The sequence below is a fragment of the Podarcis filfolensis genome (genome assembly GCF_964270895.1).
Source record: "Podarcis filfolensis genome assembly, chromosome: 1".
Classification (NCBI taxonomy): domain Eukaryota; kingdom Metazoa; phylum Chordata; class Lepidosauria; order Squamata; family Lacertidae; genus Podarcis; species Podarcis filfolensis.
Window position 1 is genome coordinate 88,880,111 of NC_139604.1, and position 12,634 is coordinate 88,892,744.

At 42.6% G+C, this 12,634-nt stretch overlaps 1 protein-coding gene and 2 long non-coding RNA genes across 15 annotated transcripts in view; 2 read left to right on the forward strand and 1 right to left on the reverse strand.

Annotated features, from left to right (window-relative positions):
- RAD51B (RAD51 paralog B) overlaps window positions 1–12,634 on the forward strand; it is a 314,446-nt gene that overhangs the window by 264,335 nt on the left and 37,477 nt on the right. The gene's annotated exons all lie outside the window — the stretch shown is intronic.
- Window positions 1–12,634, reverse strand: part of LOC310759085 — a 54,857-nt gene that overhangs the window by 23,321 nt on the left and 18,902 nt on the right. For 4 of the 6 annotated variants that reach the window (XR_014546196.1, XR_014546197.1, XR_014546198.1 and 1 more), the window contains 2 exons: window positions 8,644–8,691; window positions 4,782–4,873 (listed from right to left, as the gene is read on the reverse strand). This is a non-coding gene — a long non-coding RNA (uncharacterized lncRNA). Of the gene's footprint in view, window positions 1–4,781; window positions 4,874–6,819; window positions 7,209–8,643; window positions 8,692–9,070; window positions 9,202–12,634 lie in introns of all 6 variants that reach the window. The other 2 variants (XR_014546201.1, XR_014546200.1) reach the window with 2 other exon arrangements.
- Window positions 4,880–8,691, forward strand: LOC310759115. The gene is made up of 3 exons (XR_014546228.1): window positions 4,880–5,026; window positions 6,575–7,782; window positions 8,164–8,691. It is a non-coding gene; the product is annotated as an uncharacterized lncRNA (long non-coding RNA).

Here is a 12,634-nt window from a genome sequence, read left to right on the forward strand (position 1 = left end):
CTCCTAGAGATCCTAATTGGAGCACATTTAGGAATGGAGAGTTGAGGGCTTTTGTCCACATCTCAAGCCTGCCAACAATCATATGGCAGCAAAATCAGAGGAGGCCTTCCATCATTCCCATATCTAAAGGCTCACTATATAAACCAGTGTTCTCAGAGCACTGGAATATTTATTGAGGAACCTTGCTCCCCCCCCCCCCCGCCTTGGCCTAGTTAACCTGGTTGAGACTTAGAGTAGGGCCTTCTCAGTGTCAAACTCCTTACTAGGGAAACTCATATTAGCCCATCATTATGGGTTGGTTTGTTTTTAGATGGCAGGCAAAGGCATCTGGGGTGGAATTATTTATTACCTGTACAGTCGTACCTTGGTTGTCGAGCTTAATCCATTCCAGGAGTCCATTCGACTCCCAAAACTGTTCAAGAACCAAGGCGCAGCTTCTGATTGGCTGCAGGAGTTTCCTGCACTCAGTTGGAAGCTGCGGAAGTCCCATCAGACATTAGGCTTCCGAAAAACATTCACAAACTGGAGCATTTACTTCCAGGTTTGCGGCGTTCAGGAGCCAAAACATCTAAGTAACAAGGCATTTAACAACCAAGGTACAACTGTACAGCAAAAAGATTCTAGAGAAATAGTTTTTAACATTGGTTTTATTGTGTTAAGTTCTGTTGTGAACTGGATTGAACAACAAGCTATTTCAAAATGCAGTGGATGAATTTTAGATATCAAATATTCCTAGGAATACAGTGGTACCTCTGGTTATGAACTTAATTCGTTCTGGAGGTCCGTTCTTAACCTGAAACCGTTCTTAACCTGAGGTACCACTTCAGCAAATGGGGCCTCCTGCTGCCGCCGCACCGCCAGCACGCGATTTCTGTTCTCATCCTGAAGCAAAGTTCTTAACCCGAGGTACTACTTCCAGGTTAGTGGAGTCTGTAACCTGAAGTGTTTGTAACCCGAGGTGTTTGTAACCTGAGGTACCACTGTATATTTTTATCTTGTTAAAAGAATGCTATTTTTTGTGCTAACTTGAACAACTTGAACCTAGTGAGCCAAGTGAAGTCAATGTAGTAAAAGGGTCCATCCTACCAGTACCCTGTGCTCATATTTTGGAACCAAAACAACAACTGAATGAGTCAAACACAACCAGGCAGTTTAGCTTCTACCTCATCTGTGGGAACAAGTGATTTTGTCCTTGTGGATATGCTGAGCATTCTGTTTGGTGGTATTATTTGCTTATTCCCACCTGGGTATATTACACCAGACGAAACACCATTAATTGCTTCTGAAACAATGCAGAGAACTGTTTTTTTTTTTTTTTTTTATAATATATTTATTAAAGTTTTCAAATAAAGCATATATTAGATAAGCACTTATCATTGTCCATTTAACATCTCTCAATTGTTACATGGGACTCCCCCACACCTCCCGCATACACTTACATCATTATTAAATTAATTTCAAACAAATTATCATTTAACTCATCTTAATTAATAATCTTAATTTGGTTTGACATATAATTCAGCCTTAAATCTAATTTAATGGTAGACAATTGTCTGCACTGGCATCCAATTCAGCACTCAGCCAAATTACAATATTTTTGTAAATAAATCTTAAATTTCCTCCAGTCTTCTTCCATCCTTTCTTCTCCCTGGTCTCGAATTCTGCCGGTCATCTCGGCTAATTGCATATAGTCCATCAGTTGCATCTGCCATAATGCAGAGAACTGTTTACACTAAGTTTCCTTTTCTAATTTTCTCCTTTTCACTAAGTATCCTAAGAGACAGAGCTGACCTTTGCCAGAATTACAAAGAGCACCCAGCTGGGTCTGTACACATTTCTTAGGAAACAGGTTGAGAACAAATCTGACTCACCGTCAGTGCTCTAGAAGCTATTACAGTAAATCCCCTTCTTCTGCTGACTTCAGCAGAACAGTTTCAAATCTGCATCCTAGTTTAGGATGCAGCACCATAAGACTAAAGAGGGTTTTAAAAAAAAATTAAGGGTTGGGAGACAAACTCAAACAAACCATTAACCGGTGGCTCTGGGACCCTTAATTTATTGCACATGAAGTTTATGTCCAATTTTCTCTGGATTTGGGCCAAGGTTAAGAAATTTCCCTCAAATCAAATACCTTGACTTTCTCATTACAATTGGAAAGCAAGTAAGGATGGAGTCATTTTCAGATCTGGCCAGTGGAAACTACAGAAAAAGCAAAGAGAAATTTCTAGAAGATTGGTATTTGGCTAAAAGGTGACCTGTGCCTATGCAGGTGTGGCCACAGGTAAACTCTTTAGGCAAATGCTGCTTAGGACAGTTACTGTTCCTGCTATTTTATTATTTTTAACTAAAGAGTGTTCTTAATATCAGAATTCTTCCAGCTCCAATGTGATATATTGTGAGACACCACAGTTCCCAATTCTATCTCAGTATAGCATTCCTGTGTTGTTAACATGCACCTCTGATCATACATGTAGCCTTACATGAATATTTACTTGTATTGTCAATGGAAGCACACTATCCAAGATTTTGGGGCTACCTAGATAAGGCACAACCAAGGCCATCAGCTAATTTGCCTAATTGTACAGAGGAGAAGGAAGAGAGATAAAGAGAGAGAATTACTGCCGCTATGTGAGAGGGGAGGGCCCTAGGCTGCAATAGAGGCTATAGTGGGGCATGCTTGAAATGTAAATGAGGTGGAATTGAGTATATGAGGGCAGAACAGAGAGGCAAAAGAAGAAGATCAAGGGAAATGAGAAAGTGAGATTGAAGCACCAATCTGTTCCAGAGAGGATAGAAGGAATCAGAGCTTTCGCACCAAGGTTCATGGTGACCTGGGAGTTTAAAGTTAGGACTGGATACCAAAGGTTCTAGGAGCGTATTGCTACAAATCATGGGTGTCATGCTGCCTCTTCACTAGAAAACCGGACCACAGGTTAGTTTTCTCTTCCATATAGGTAAAGGCTGTGGTGGGAAGTAAAGGTAGGCATGTCTCCATAGGCTCACCTGAATGACCCGTGGTATCAGTTTTCAACAAATTGGGTTCCCTTTCAAGCCTATGTTCACAGCCACAAGAGCTGGCAGCTTACTATGTAAATTTTAAAGTAGTAAGCTTTCTTGGGACCCTGAATTTTGCAACTAATACAACATTCTGGGCTTTTTTTTAGCCTTGCATGTAATCGCAAGATACACATAGTTGGGTATGTATAGCCATTGTACGTGTGATACTGTGAATGTTCTAAGTGTCCTTCTGATCTGGAAATACTTTTACATTCCTTCAGACTTAAGCATTTGCACAGTTATACGTTATCTGTCCATATTATTTCTCAATACATCTGCTGACTCTATGTGGCAATTTTCCCCACAGCAGCCTTTATAGCAGCAAGTCACTTAAATAACTTCCAGCTCCTTCCCTAAGCTTATGTTCTTTTTCCATTACATCTCTCATTCATTTTCCAAGCAATTCTGAATTCTCCTTTTCCCCTTTTTTTATTTAACACATAAATTAGTGCAAGTCATTGTGTACTATATATAGCCCTCCTGTCTGTTTTCCATATGCTTTGACCTTGGCATGCTTCTTTTCAGCATTCCAGCCTAATTCAAGTCCCCCTCTCTCCTCCTGCACGCATGCACTCTTTTTTTGTTTTTTTAAAAAAGGAAATGGACTATATTGAATTCAAGAACCAGATAACTGACAACTAAAGAAAAAGCACTGTTTGAGTACTGTTTTTTGTTTTTAAGTGTAGGGGCTAAATTACTGGCATAACAGTATATTTCTGGCATGTGACAGGAAGGCTGAGTGCTGGGGAACTGAATGGAAATAGAGCCTAGAACTAGCAACTTCCTGTGTTCCAGTGCACTGAGGTACAAAGTAGTAGCTGAGAAAGTGAGTATGTGCTCATACTGGCTATATAGCTGAGGAGAGTAAGTACTCATGCTAGCTACCGCTAGGAGGCAGCTTTCAAAAGAGGGACCAGTTTGATCTGAGCAGTGTAGGCCCAAGCGGCTTCTAGTGCTCTCCGCACTTATGACTCTGGTTTGCACCAACATTTATGTCTGGAGTCTCTGCACCTATCCCACACAGATATCCCTCTATCAGCAGCCACATCAAGAGGCCAGGCCCAGTCCTCCATTGACTACCATCTGTTAGTGGCAGCCGAATTATCAAAGTGTGACTACTACTACATTGGGGGAAGGGAGGATTGATGCTGATGGGAAGCAGTGGGTCTAACAAACAGAGGACCAAGAAGGAAGGTTAAAAAGAAAATGCCTCAGAAAGGGATGGGTGGAAGAGGCTGAGGACTGTAGGAACCCTGGCAAGGAAAGGGTTGAGCATCAGAAGGTGTAAAAACTTCATACAGAAACTATGCAGAGGCTGGGAGCAGGCAAAACTGCTGAAGAGTCAAAGACTTCGCTCGCATCTCAAATAGTGTAATATTGCAGATAGAAGCATTTCCTGCCATTTTTAACAGGTTCCATTCTAATCAACAGTAGTATTACAGGCTGACAGCAATATCTATTTTTCTGTTATTTCTATTAAGAAAGGGATGTTTTCTCCATCTCTGGAAAGAAAGAGTTGTACTCTGTTTTGATGGAGAGGACAGATACGTGGTTTTCAAGGATTTTGATAGAGAAGAAAGTGATAAAACTGTTTTCTAGCATTTTCTGTTGATGACAGGGTGAGTAGGGCTCAAAAGGCACAGTTAGTTTACAAATGAGTTCTTAAAGTTTTAGTACATTTACAGTTCAAAATAATGAGAAGAAAATAAGCTGCAATCCTATACACACTTACTTGGAAGTAAGTCTTACTGAACTTGGTGACTTCTGAGTAAACATGCACAGAATTGCCCTATTGATCTTGCATCCTTTGTGATGGCTAGAATGAGGAGAAAAGAGCATTCTCAGACTTTTTTTATATAAAAAGGTCAATATATTCATTTGCCGTGATAAATCTGTCTCAGAATGTATAATATATGCCACATCAATAGAATTCTGGGCCCTTCCAAAATTTGTGGATTTTATCAGAACAGTACTACTACTACTACTAATAATAATTTTTTATTTATACCCCGCGCTCCCCAGCCAAGGCCGGGCTCAGAGCGGCTTACAAGCAATAATAAAAACAAGATGGAGGATTACAACTTAAAAACAAAAATAAAATACAACATTAAAATAATGGAACATTAAAATATTAAAATGTAGCCTCATCGCAGGAGGAGAAGGAAAAGAAAAAAGAAAGAGAGGGAGGGAGGGAATCAAATTGGCTCCAAGCCAAAGGCCAGGCGAAACAACTCTGTCTTACAGGCCCTGCGGAAAGAAATCAGATCCTGCAGGGCCCTGGTCTCATGAGGCAGAGCGTTCCCCCAGGCCGGAGCCAGAGTTGAAAAGGCCCTGGCTCTGGTTGAAGCCAATCTAACTTCCTTAGGGCCTGGGACCACTAGGGTGTTGTTATTTATGGACCTTGAGGCTCTCCGTGGGGCATACTGGGAGAGGCGGTCCCGTAGGTACGAGGGTCCTAGGCCGTGAAGGGCTTTAAAGGTCAAAAGCAGCACCTTAAATCTGACCCTGTAGTCCACCGGGAGCCAGTGCAGCTTGAAAAGCACTGGGTGAATATGCTCCCATGGCAGAGACCCCGTGAGGAGCCTCGCTGCAGCATTCTGTACCCGCTGGAGTTTCTGGGACAGCTTCAAGGGCAGCCCCGCGTAGAGCGAATTACAGTAGTCAAGCCTGGAGATGACCATCGCATGGATCACTGTGGCCAGGTCGGGGCGGGAAAGGTAAGGGACCAACTGCTTGATGCGGCGAAGGTGGAAAAATGTCGCCTTGGCTGTTGCTGTAACTTGCGCCTCCATGAAAAGGGAGGCGTCAAGGATTACACCCAAACTCTTAACGGAAGGCAATGGCACTAATTGGGCCCCCGCAAGAGAAGGGAGTTGGTCCCTCATCCCCATGCCATCCCGACCTAGCCATAGGACCTCTGTCTTCGAAGGATTTAGTTTCAATCGGCTCCCACGAAACCATCCAGCCACAGCTTCCAAGCATCTGGTCAGTGTGTTTGGGGCCGAGTCGGTGTGGCCATCCATCAGCAGATAGAGCTGAGTGTCATCAGCATATTGGTGACAGCCCAGCCCAAAACTCCGGATAATCTGGGCAAGGGGGCACATAAAGATGTTAAAAAGCATCGGGGAGAGAATTGCGCCCTGCGGCACTCCACACACCAAGGACACACACATTTCCCTCCCTAGTGCCCTCCCTAGTGCAACCCTCTGTCCCCGACCAGAGATAAAAGAGCACAACCAGTTACGGGCTATGCCCTGTATCCCCACGTCTGCGAGGCGGTGGTCCAGAAGATCATGATCGACCATGTCAAAGGCTGCTGACAAATCTAAAAGGATCAGCAGTCCTGACCCGCCTCGATCCAGTTGTCTATGGAGATCATCTGTTAGGGCAACCAGAGCCGTCTCCGTCCCAAAACCAGGACGGAAACCGGACTGAAATGGATCTAATGCCGATGTTTCCTCCAGAAACCTACCAAGCTGTTCAGCAACCGCTCTCTCAATTACCTTACCCAGGTAAGGTACTGAGCTATTTGTGGATTTTCGCAGAACAGTTCTGATCCAAGATTAAAATTATCATTTCCAGATGATTTACAGAAGGACTAGAATCATTTCTAGTCCTTGTTTTAGAAGTTTAAAAAACCCTAGCCTTGAACACCCCCACAAAGCTTATAAATGGCAGAAATAATGACTGCTTTGCTGATCATATTTTAAAGGATCTATAATAGTTCCCTTCCCATATGTTCTCCAATGCAAGGAGTGTCACCTCCAAAACAACACAAGCCACTTTAGTCAAGAAAGGATCACCCAGGGCATATTGCATAACCCTCTCAGAATCTTGCTTTTTGCGGGATGCTTTGATGGAGAGAGGGGTATGGAGGATGAAGATCACTTCCAGGCTAGAACAAGGAGCCCTATTGTTTGCCCAGCTCTGTGTTGGTTTTTGTTTTCTCTCATTCATTACAGCATGATCAGATCACAGCTGGCCTAAGGATATGCTTTCCAGTATGTTTAAGATTTGGAACAGTCCCAGGTTTCAGGAACACATGGCAGGGAAGAGAGGGCATCTGTGATACTGAGTGGAAAGCAAATTTCTGCTTTTCTTCAGACTGAATTCTCCTTCAAGAAGCTACAGATTCTGATTGGCTGGCGGTCCTAGTCAGTGAAAAAAGGACAGTTAACTGTCAAGTGTGGAGAAAGAACGCCAGTTGGGAAAGTCAGTTGATGATGGCTAAGACCAGTAAAAGCTGAGGCAAAGTGGGATAGCTGAGGTCTAAGCTAGTCCTGCCCGGTGTGATAACTATACTTTGCTGGTCAGTATCAAAGGAAGGGAGCCAGTGGCTGTATTAGACTAACAGGCTGTCGATGTGTAAAGCTAAACTGTCCAGGCAGTCATAAGTACACCTGGAGGAAATTTGGTGTCAGAAGCAGATTGTATCCAGTTACTGGACCGAGTTTTGAGTGAATTTGGCTGGGTTAGAGCTTTAGGTAATTGGACCTGAAGTAAATGCCTCTGATAGGCAGGTTTCAGCAACCAAATCTATTTAGTTCTTAGAAATGATAATCAAGACCCTATAGTAAACGTCAGTACTTTAATGTACAAAATATCCCTTTAATGAACCATCTTAGCTAATAGTTAATTCTTTCTCCAGTGTGGGAGTCAATCTCACACCTAAACCTATTATGCTAAGCTACTAGGAGGTTCTAAAAGCATTCTAAGGGAATAAAGGTAAAGGTACCCCTGCCCGTATGGGCCAGTCGTATCCGACTCTAGGGTTGCGCACTCATCTCGCTTAAGAGGCCGGGAGCCGGCGCCGTCCAAAGACACTTCCGGGTCACGTGGCCAGCGTGACGAAGCTGCAGCTGGCGAGCCAGCACCAGCGCCGCACACGGAAACGTCGTTTACCTTCCCGCTAGAAAGCGGTACCTATTTATGTACTTGCACTTAGGGGTGCTTTTGAACTGCTTGGTGGGCAGAAGCTGGGACCGAACGACAGGAGCTCACCCCGCCGCGGGGATTCGAACCGCCGACCTTACGATCAGCAAGTCCTAGGCACTGAGGTTTACCCACAGCGCCACCCACGTCCCTTTCTAAGAGAATGGGTCACAGCAAAAAAAAAAAAAGTCACCACAGAATTCTGAATTATTGTAGCAAGGAGTTCCATAGAACTTGAACAATAAAAATTAAAGAAGCACTAATATCTAAATGTGTATTTATAAAAAGTGGGACTGAGGAAACATTTCCCCATAGGCCTTCAAAAGGCCTAGTAAAGAGTTGCCAGGAGAAACACACCTGGCCAATTGTGCTCAGCAAAAAGTGGGGAAATGGAAAAAAAGAACTTCCTTTCTTTCTAATTTTCCCTAATCCTAAATAGTGTCATAAAAATTAGAAAAGTTATACTCATATAGCCAGTCTCTTGCTTGACTATTGCTGAGTTAGTTTCTCCTGGACCTATTTACTGCTGAAAGGGGATTCCTTTTTGGCATATGGTTTCTGAAATATAAACAGAGCAGCAAAGAATGCCTGGGGTGAGAGGGTAGAGAGAGGCACGAGGCAGGGAGGTGCTGGTACAGAAGAAATTCACCCTACCTGCAATTTGCTTGCTGGAGTTTATATCTCCAACTGGAAAATCACAAGCTGCCAAAAGAAGAGGAAAGAAAAAAGGAAAGAAAATAATGTTGTGATGGTCTCCTCTATTGGGCGAACTTGAATTGCTTAAATGAAACAAATGAAGTTTTTAAACTCCACCAAGACTCTTCATCTAGGATAAATTGTTAAGAGTAAAACTAAAAGCTCTTTGAGTTTCAAAAAGTCAGAAATGGTAGTGTCACTTGATTGTTCTGAGAGCAAAGGGTGAAAATTAGGCTAAGAAGTTAAGAAGAGCCCTGCTGGATTAGCACCATCTAGTCCAGCATTCTGTTCTCACCGTGGCCAACCAGATGCCCATGGGCATGCAACAGCCTTCTCCTGCTGGTGTTCTCTATCAACTAATATTTAGAGGCATATTGCCTGATACCTTCTGATAGATTTATGCTTGCCCACTCCCCTTTGAAAGCTGTCCAAGTTGGCAATCATCACTATATCTTGGTAAAGCTTCCTCCAGAATTTAACATGTCTTGCACAAGGAAGTACTTCCTTTTGTCTATCCTGAAAGTTCAAGTAATACAAGAGAGGTAGAAATTATTATGTGCACCATTCACACCAGCACTCCATGACCACTGAGATCATTCCTTATTAGGCTGTTTTAGAATCTCCCACAAGCCCTTTAGAAGGTTTTCCCCTTTAAATACTAAGTTTGTTATTGGTATGAGCTTTCGTATGCATGCACACTTCTTCAGATACCACTACTGAAGAAGTGTGCATGCACACGAAAGCTCATACCAATAACAAACTTAGTTGGTCTCTAAGGTGCTACTGGAAGGAATTTTTTTATTTGTTTCAGATAAATGAAGTTAGCTTCCAGGGCTGATATTATACAGGACTACACTTGAAGTTCAAATAAGAAGTTGCTCTCACTGAAAAGCCTTCAGGTTTCAAAAGGAGGCACAGATGCTTATTAGTTCTTTGAAACATAACATTCGTTCAACATGAAAAGTTCACAAGGCTGTTTCAGCCTTCTAAAACCCATAAACCTGATCAGTATATTTATACCTCTGCAAACAGTGGCCTTGTTTATGTCAAAAAGTCCAAGGTTATCCTGATTTTACTATTTTTAATTTAGCTAGGAATAAGCAGAGGAGGAGGACTTAATTGCAAACAGACTGAACTTTATATAGGAAATGTGTATGCCCCTTGGGGGCACCTAGAAAGTGAAGGCCTGAAATTAAAACCATATTCCTTTCTCCCTCACTCCCTAAAGCATGTAAGCCTTGAATAATGGATTGCTGTTTGCTAGCATTATGTCCTGGTGGTTCTTCCTGCTCACTGTAACACTGGTCCCATTACTGCTGGGTTATTAGATGGTTCACAATCAGTACTACTTTTCTAGAAAAATAGGTGCTGTTTCTCACCAAGAAGTTGTTACATTTTTTAACAACGAAAAAGGAGGTGCCAGTACTGCATTACTCTTGAGTACCCCCTGGAGAGGAAAAAAGCACTGGTCACAACATGTTTAGAACCTAAAGGGTGTTCAAGAAAACTATAGAAAACTAGCAACCTTGTACCCAGCATTTCCCAGGAATTCTATGAAACCAAAAATTCAGTGTAATTCTGAAACCAATGGTTCATTGCATTTGTGAAAGGTTCAGACTGCCATCTTGATTCAAAATAACACCCAGTTGTATCCAAACATAGAGGAAAAACCTGCGTCTTGATCTCAGGAACCATCATGAAAAGCTTGGTTACGATCTCTAAGGTGTCCAAATGCATAGTGGCTGGACAAACAAGCTTTCCAAAACATATAGTTGATATATTTCAAAAGTTCAAAGACAAATTACAAACTGAAGTGCAATATATCTTACTGATATCCAAAAGTTGGCTAGTTGTCTGAGTTTGGCATGTGAAATTCACACACACACACCCATCTCACTGAATTTGTGCCTTTGCCTCTCCACTCCCAATTCTTTCCATCTGCACACAACCCTCGTGATTGCCAAGCCGTATATGAGGCTTTATATAGCTAAAGCTATGGTTTTCCCAGTAGTGATGTATGGAAGCGAGAGCTGGAGCATAAAGAAGGCTGATCGCCGAAGAATTGATGTTTTTGAATTATGGTGCTGGATGAGACTCTTGAGAGTCCCATGGACTGCAAGAAGAACAAACCTATCCATTCTGAAGGAAATCAGCCCTGAGTGCTCACTGGAAGGACAGATCCTGAAGTTGAGGCTCCAATACTTTGGCCACCTCATGAGAAGACAAGACTCCCTGGAAAAGACCCTGATGTTGGGAAAGATGGAGGGCACAAGGAAAAGGGGACGACAGAGGACGAGATGGTTGGATACGAACATGAGTTTGACCAAACTGTGGGAGGCAGTGGAAGACAGGAGTGCGTGGTGTGCTGTGGTCCATGGGGTCAAAAGGAGTCGGACACAACTAAACGACTAAACAACAACAACATATGAGGCTTTCCCCTGGCTCACTGTCTTCTTGGTGTCTCCTTCATTTTGCTTGCTCCCTCTTCAGTTTTCTTGTTGGCCCTGTTCCTAACTCCCTCTTCCCTACTCCTTCAACCCCAGTGGGTCCTGCCTCAACTATCTCTGCAGCCCTCCCTCCCCTTTTTTGCATACTTTTCCATCAATAGGATGCTCTCCAAGTATTCAGTCTGGTGGGGGGGGGCAGAAGTTTAAAGAGAAAGTATCCTTCCCTGCTAGCTACCTATTAAAAAATGGAAGGTGGGGAAGCCCAGAGAAGGCTCTCTGATGAAGACATTAGTATATGGACAGGCACATATGGAGAGAGACCATGCTATAAAGTTTCCCTCCCCATTCCCTCTGCCTTAGCCACATTCAGGGGTGAACCTTACTTTCCCTGTCCACCTTCTACTAGGAAGACTCCCGCTCCATATCCCAATAGCCACATACTCAGGCCCCCCTGGCTTATGTCTTTGCAGCTGGTCATTTTGTTCAGTCAGCTTTGGAATGTTTCAGGATGGCTAGGCATCTACGATCTTTCACAGCATCTGCATTTGTTCAATTGAAGGTGGAATTGAGTGGCCTGCCCTCACAGATGCACTGATCTTGATGTGCGCCTCTGGTGTTGAACTGTGTTGAACTGACGTCAAGTGTGCGGTTTTTTAATATTTGTTTCTCCAGCTAACAAAATCACACACAGAAAACAAAGCAAAAGCGAAAGGCAAATAATACTCTAAAAACCCATAGCAGATTTGAAAGGTTGATACTGAGGTTTGAAACAATATTTGTTGGTCTTAATGGTTTATTGCAATCTGCTGTGGGATTTATATTGAAATTAAGAGTGGTCTGTAATTTATATAATTAGCAAATAATACTTCCATTCTTTTATGGTCTTTTGGTGCCCTGTCCCATGAGGATATGTGCTTCATCTTGGAAAACTTTATATTGACATTTGTGCTAAACTAGGCTCCATACTTCCAAAAGTCAGTCAGTTATATCTCTAAAATAATAGTTTTGCATTCAATATCATGTCAGAATATGATCTGTGATACTTCAGAGAAGGACATTGTGATCTCTTCTCCTTTATACCAAGTTTTATTTCCATTCTCCCTTCCACATGCTAAACTTTGTTGTGCTCCTGGGTCCCATATTCCTTACTGCCTGTTCTGTTTCTACATTCTTATTTTGTATGTGAGTTTCTGGATTTTAAACAATCTGAGGAGTTGATGCAGAACACCAGAGACTTTTTGATTTATTGCTTGTACTCAAAAAGTACTTATTTTTTTTCAGTTGGGGGACAGGGGAGATAAAGATAGATGAAGAGCCTAGGGAGCAGAAAAGCAGCCAGAGAAGATTAGATTCAGTGTTGCTTGGCATGCCCAACATACTTTCTAGTTACAATAACAGTGACATTATTTCCCTTTACGTGCAGCAAGCTTACATTTGTTTTGTACCGACGCTTCTGCACATCACCATACTACATATTCCATGTCTGTTAGGGCTTCTAATAG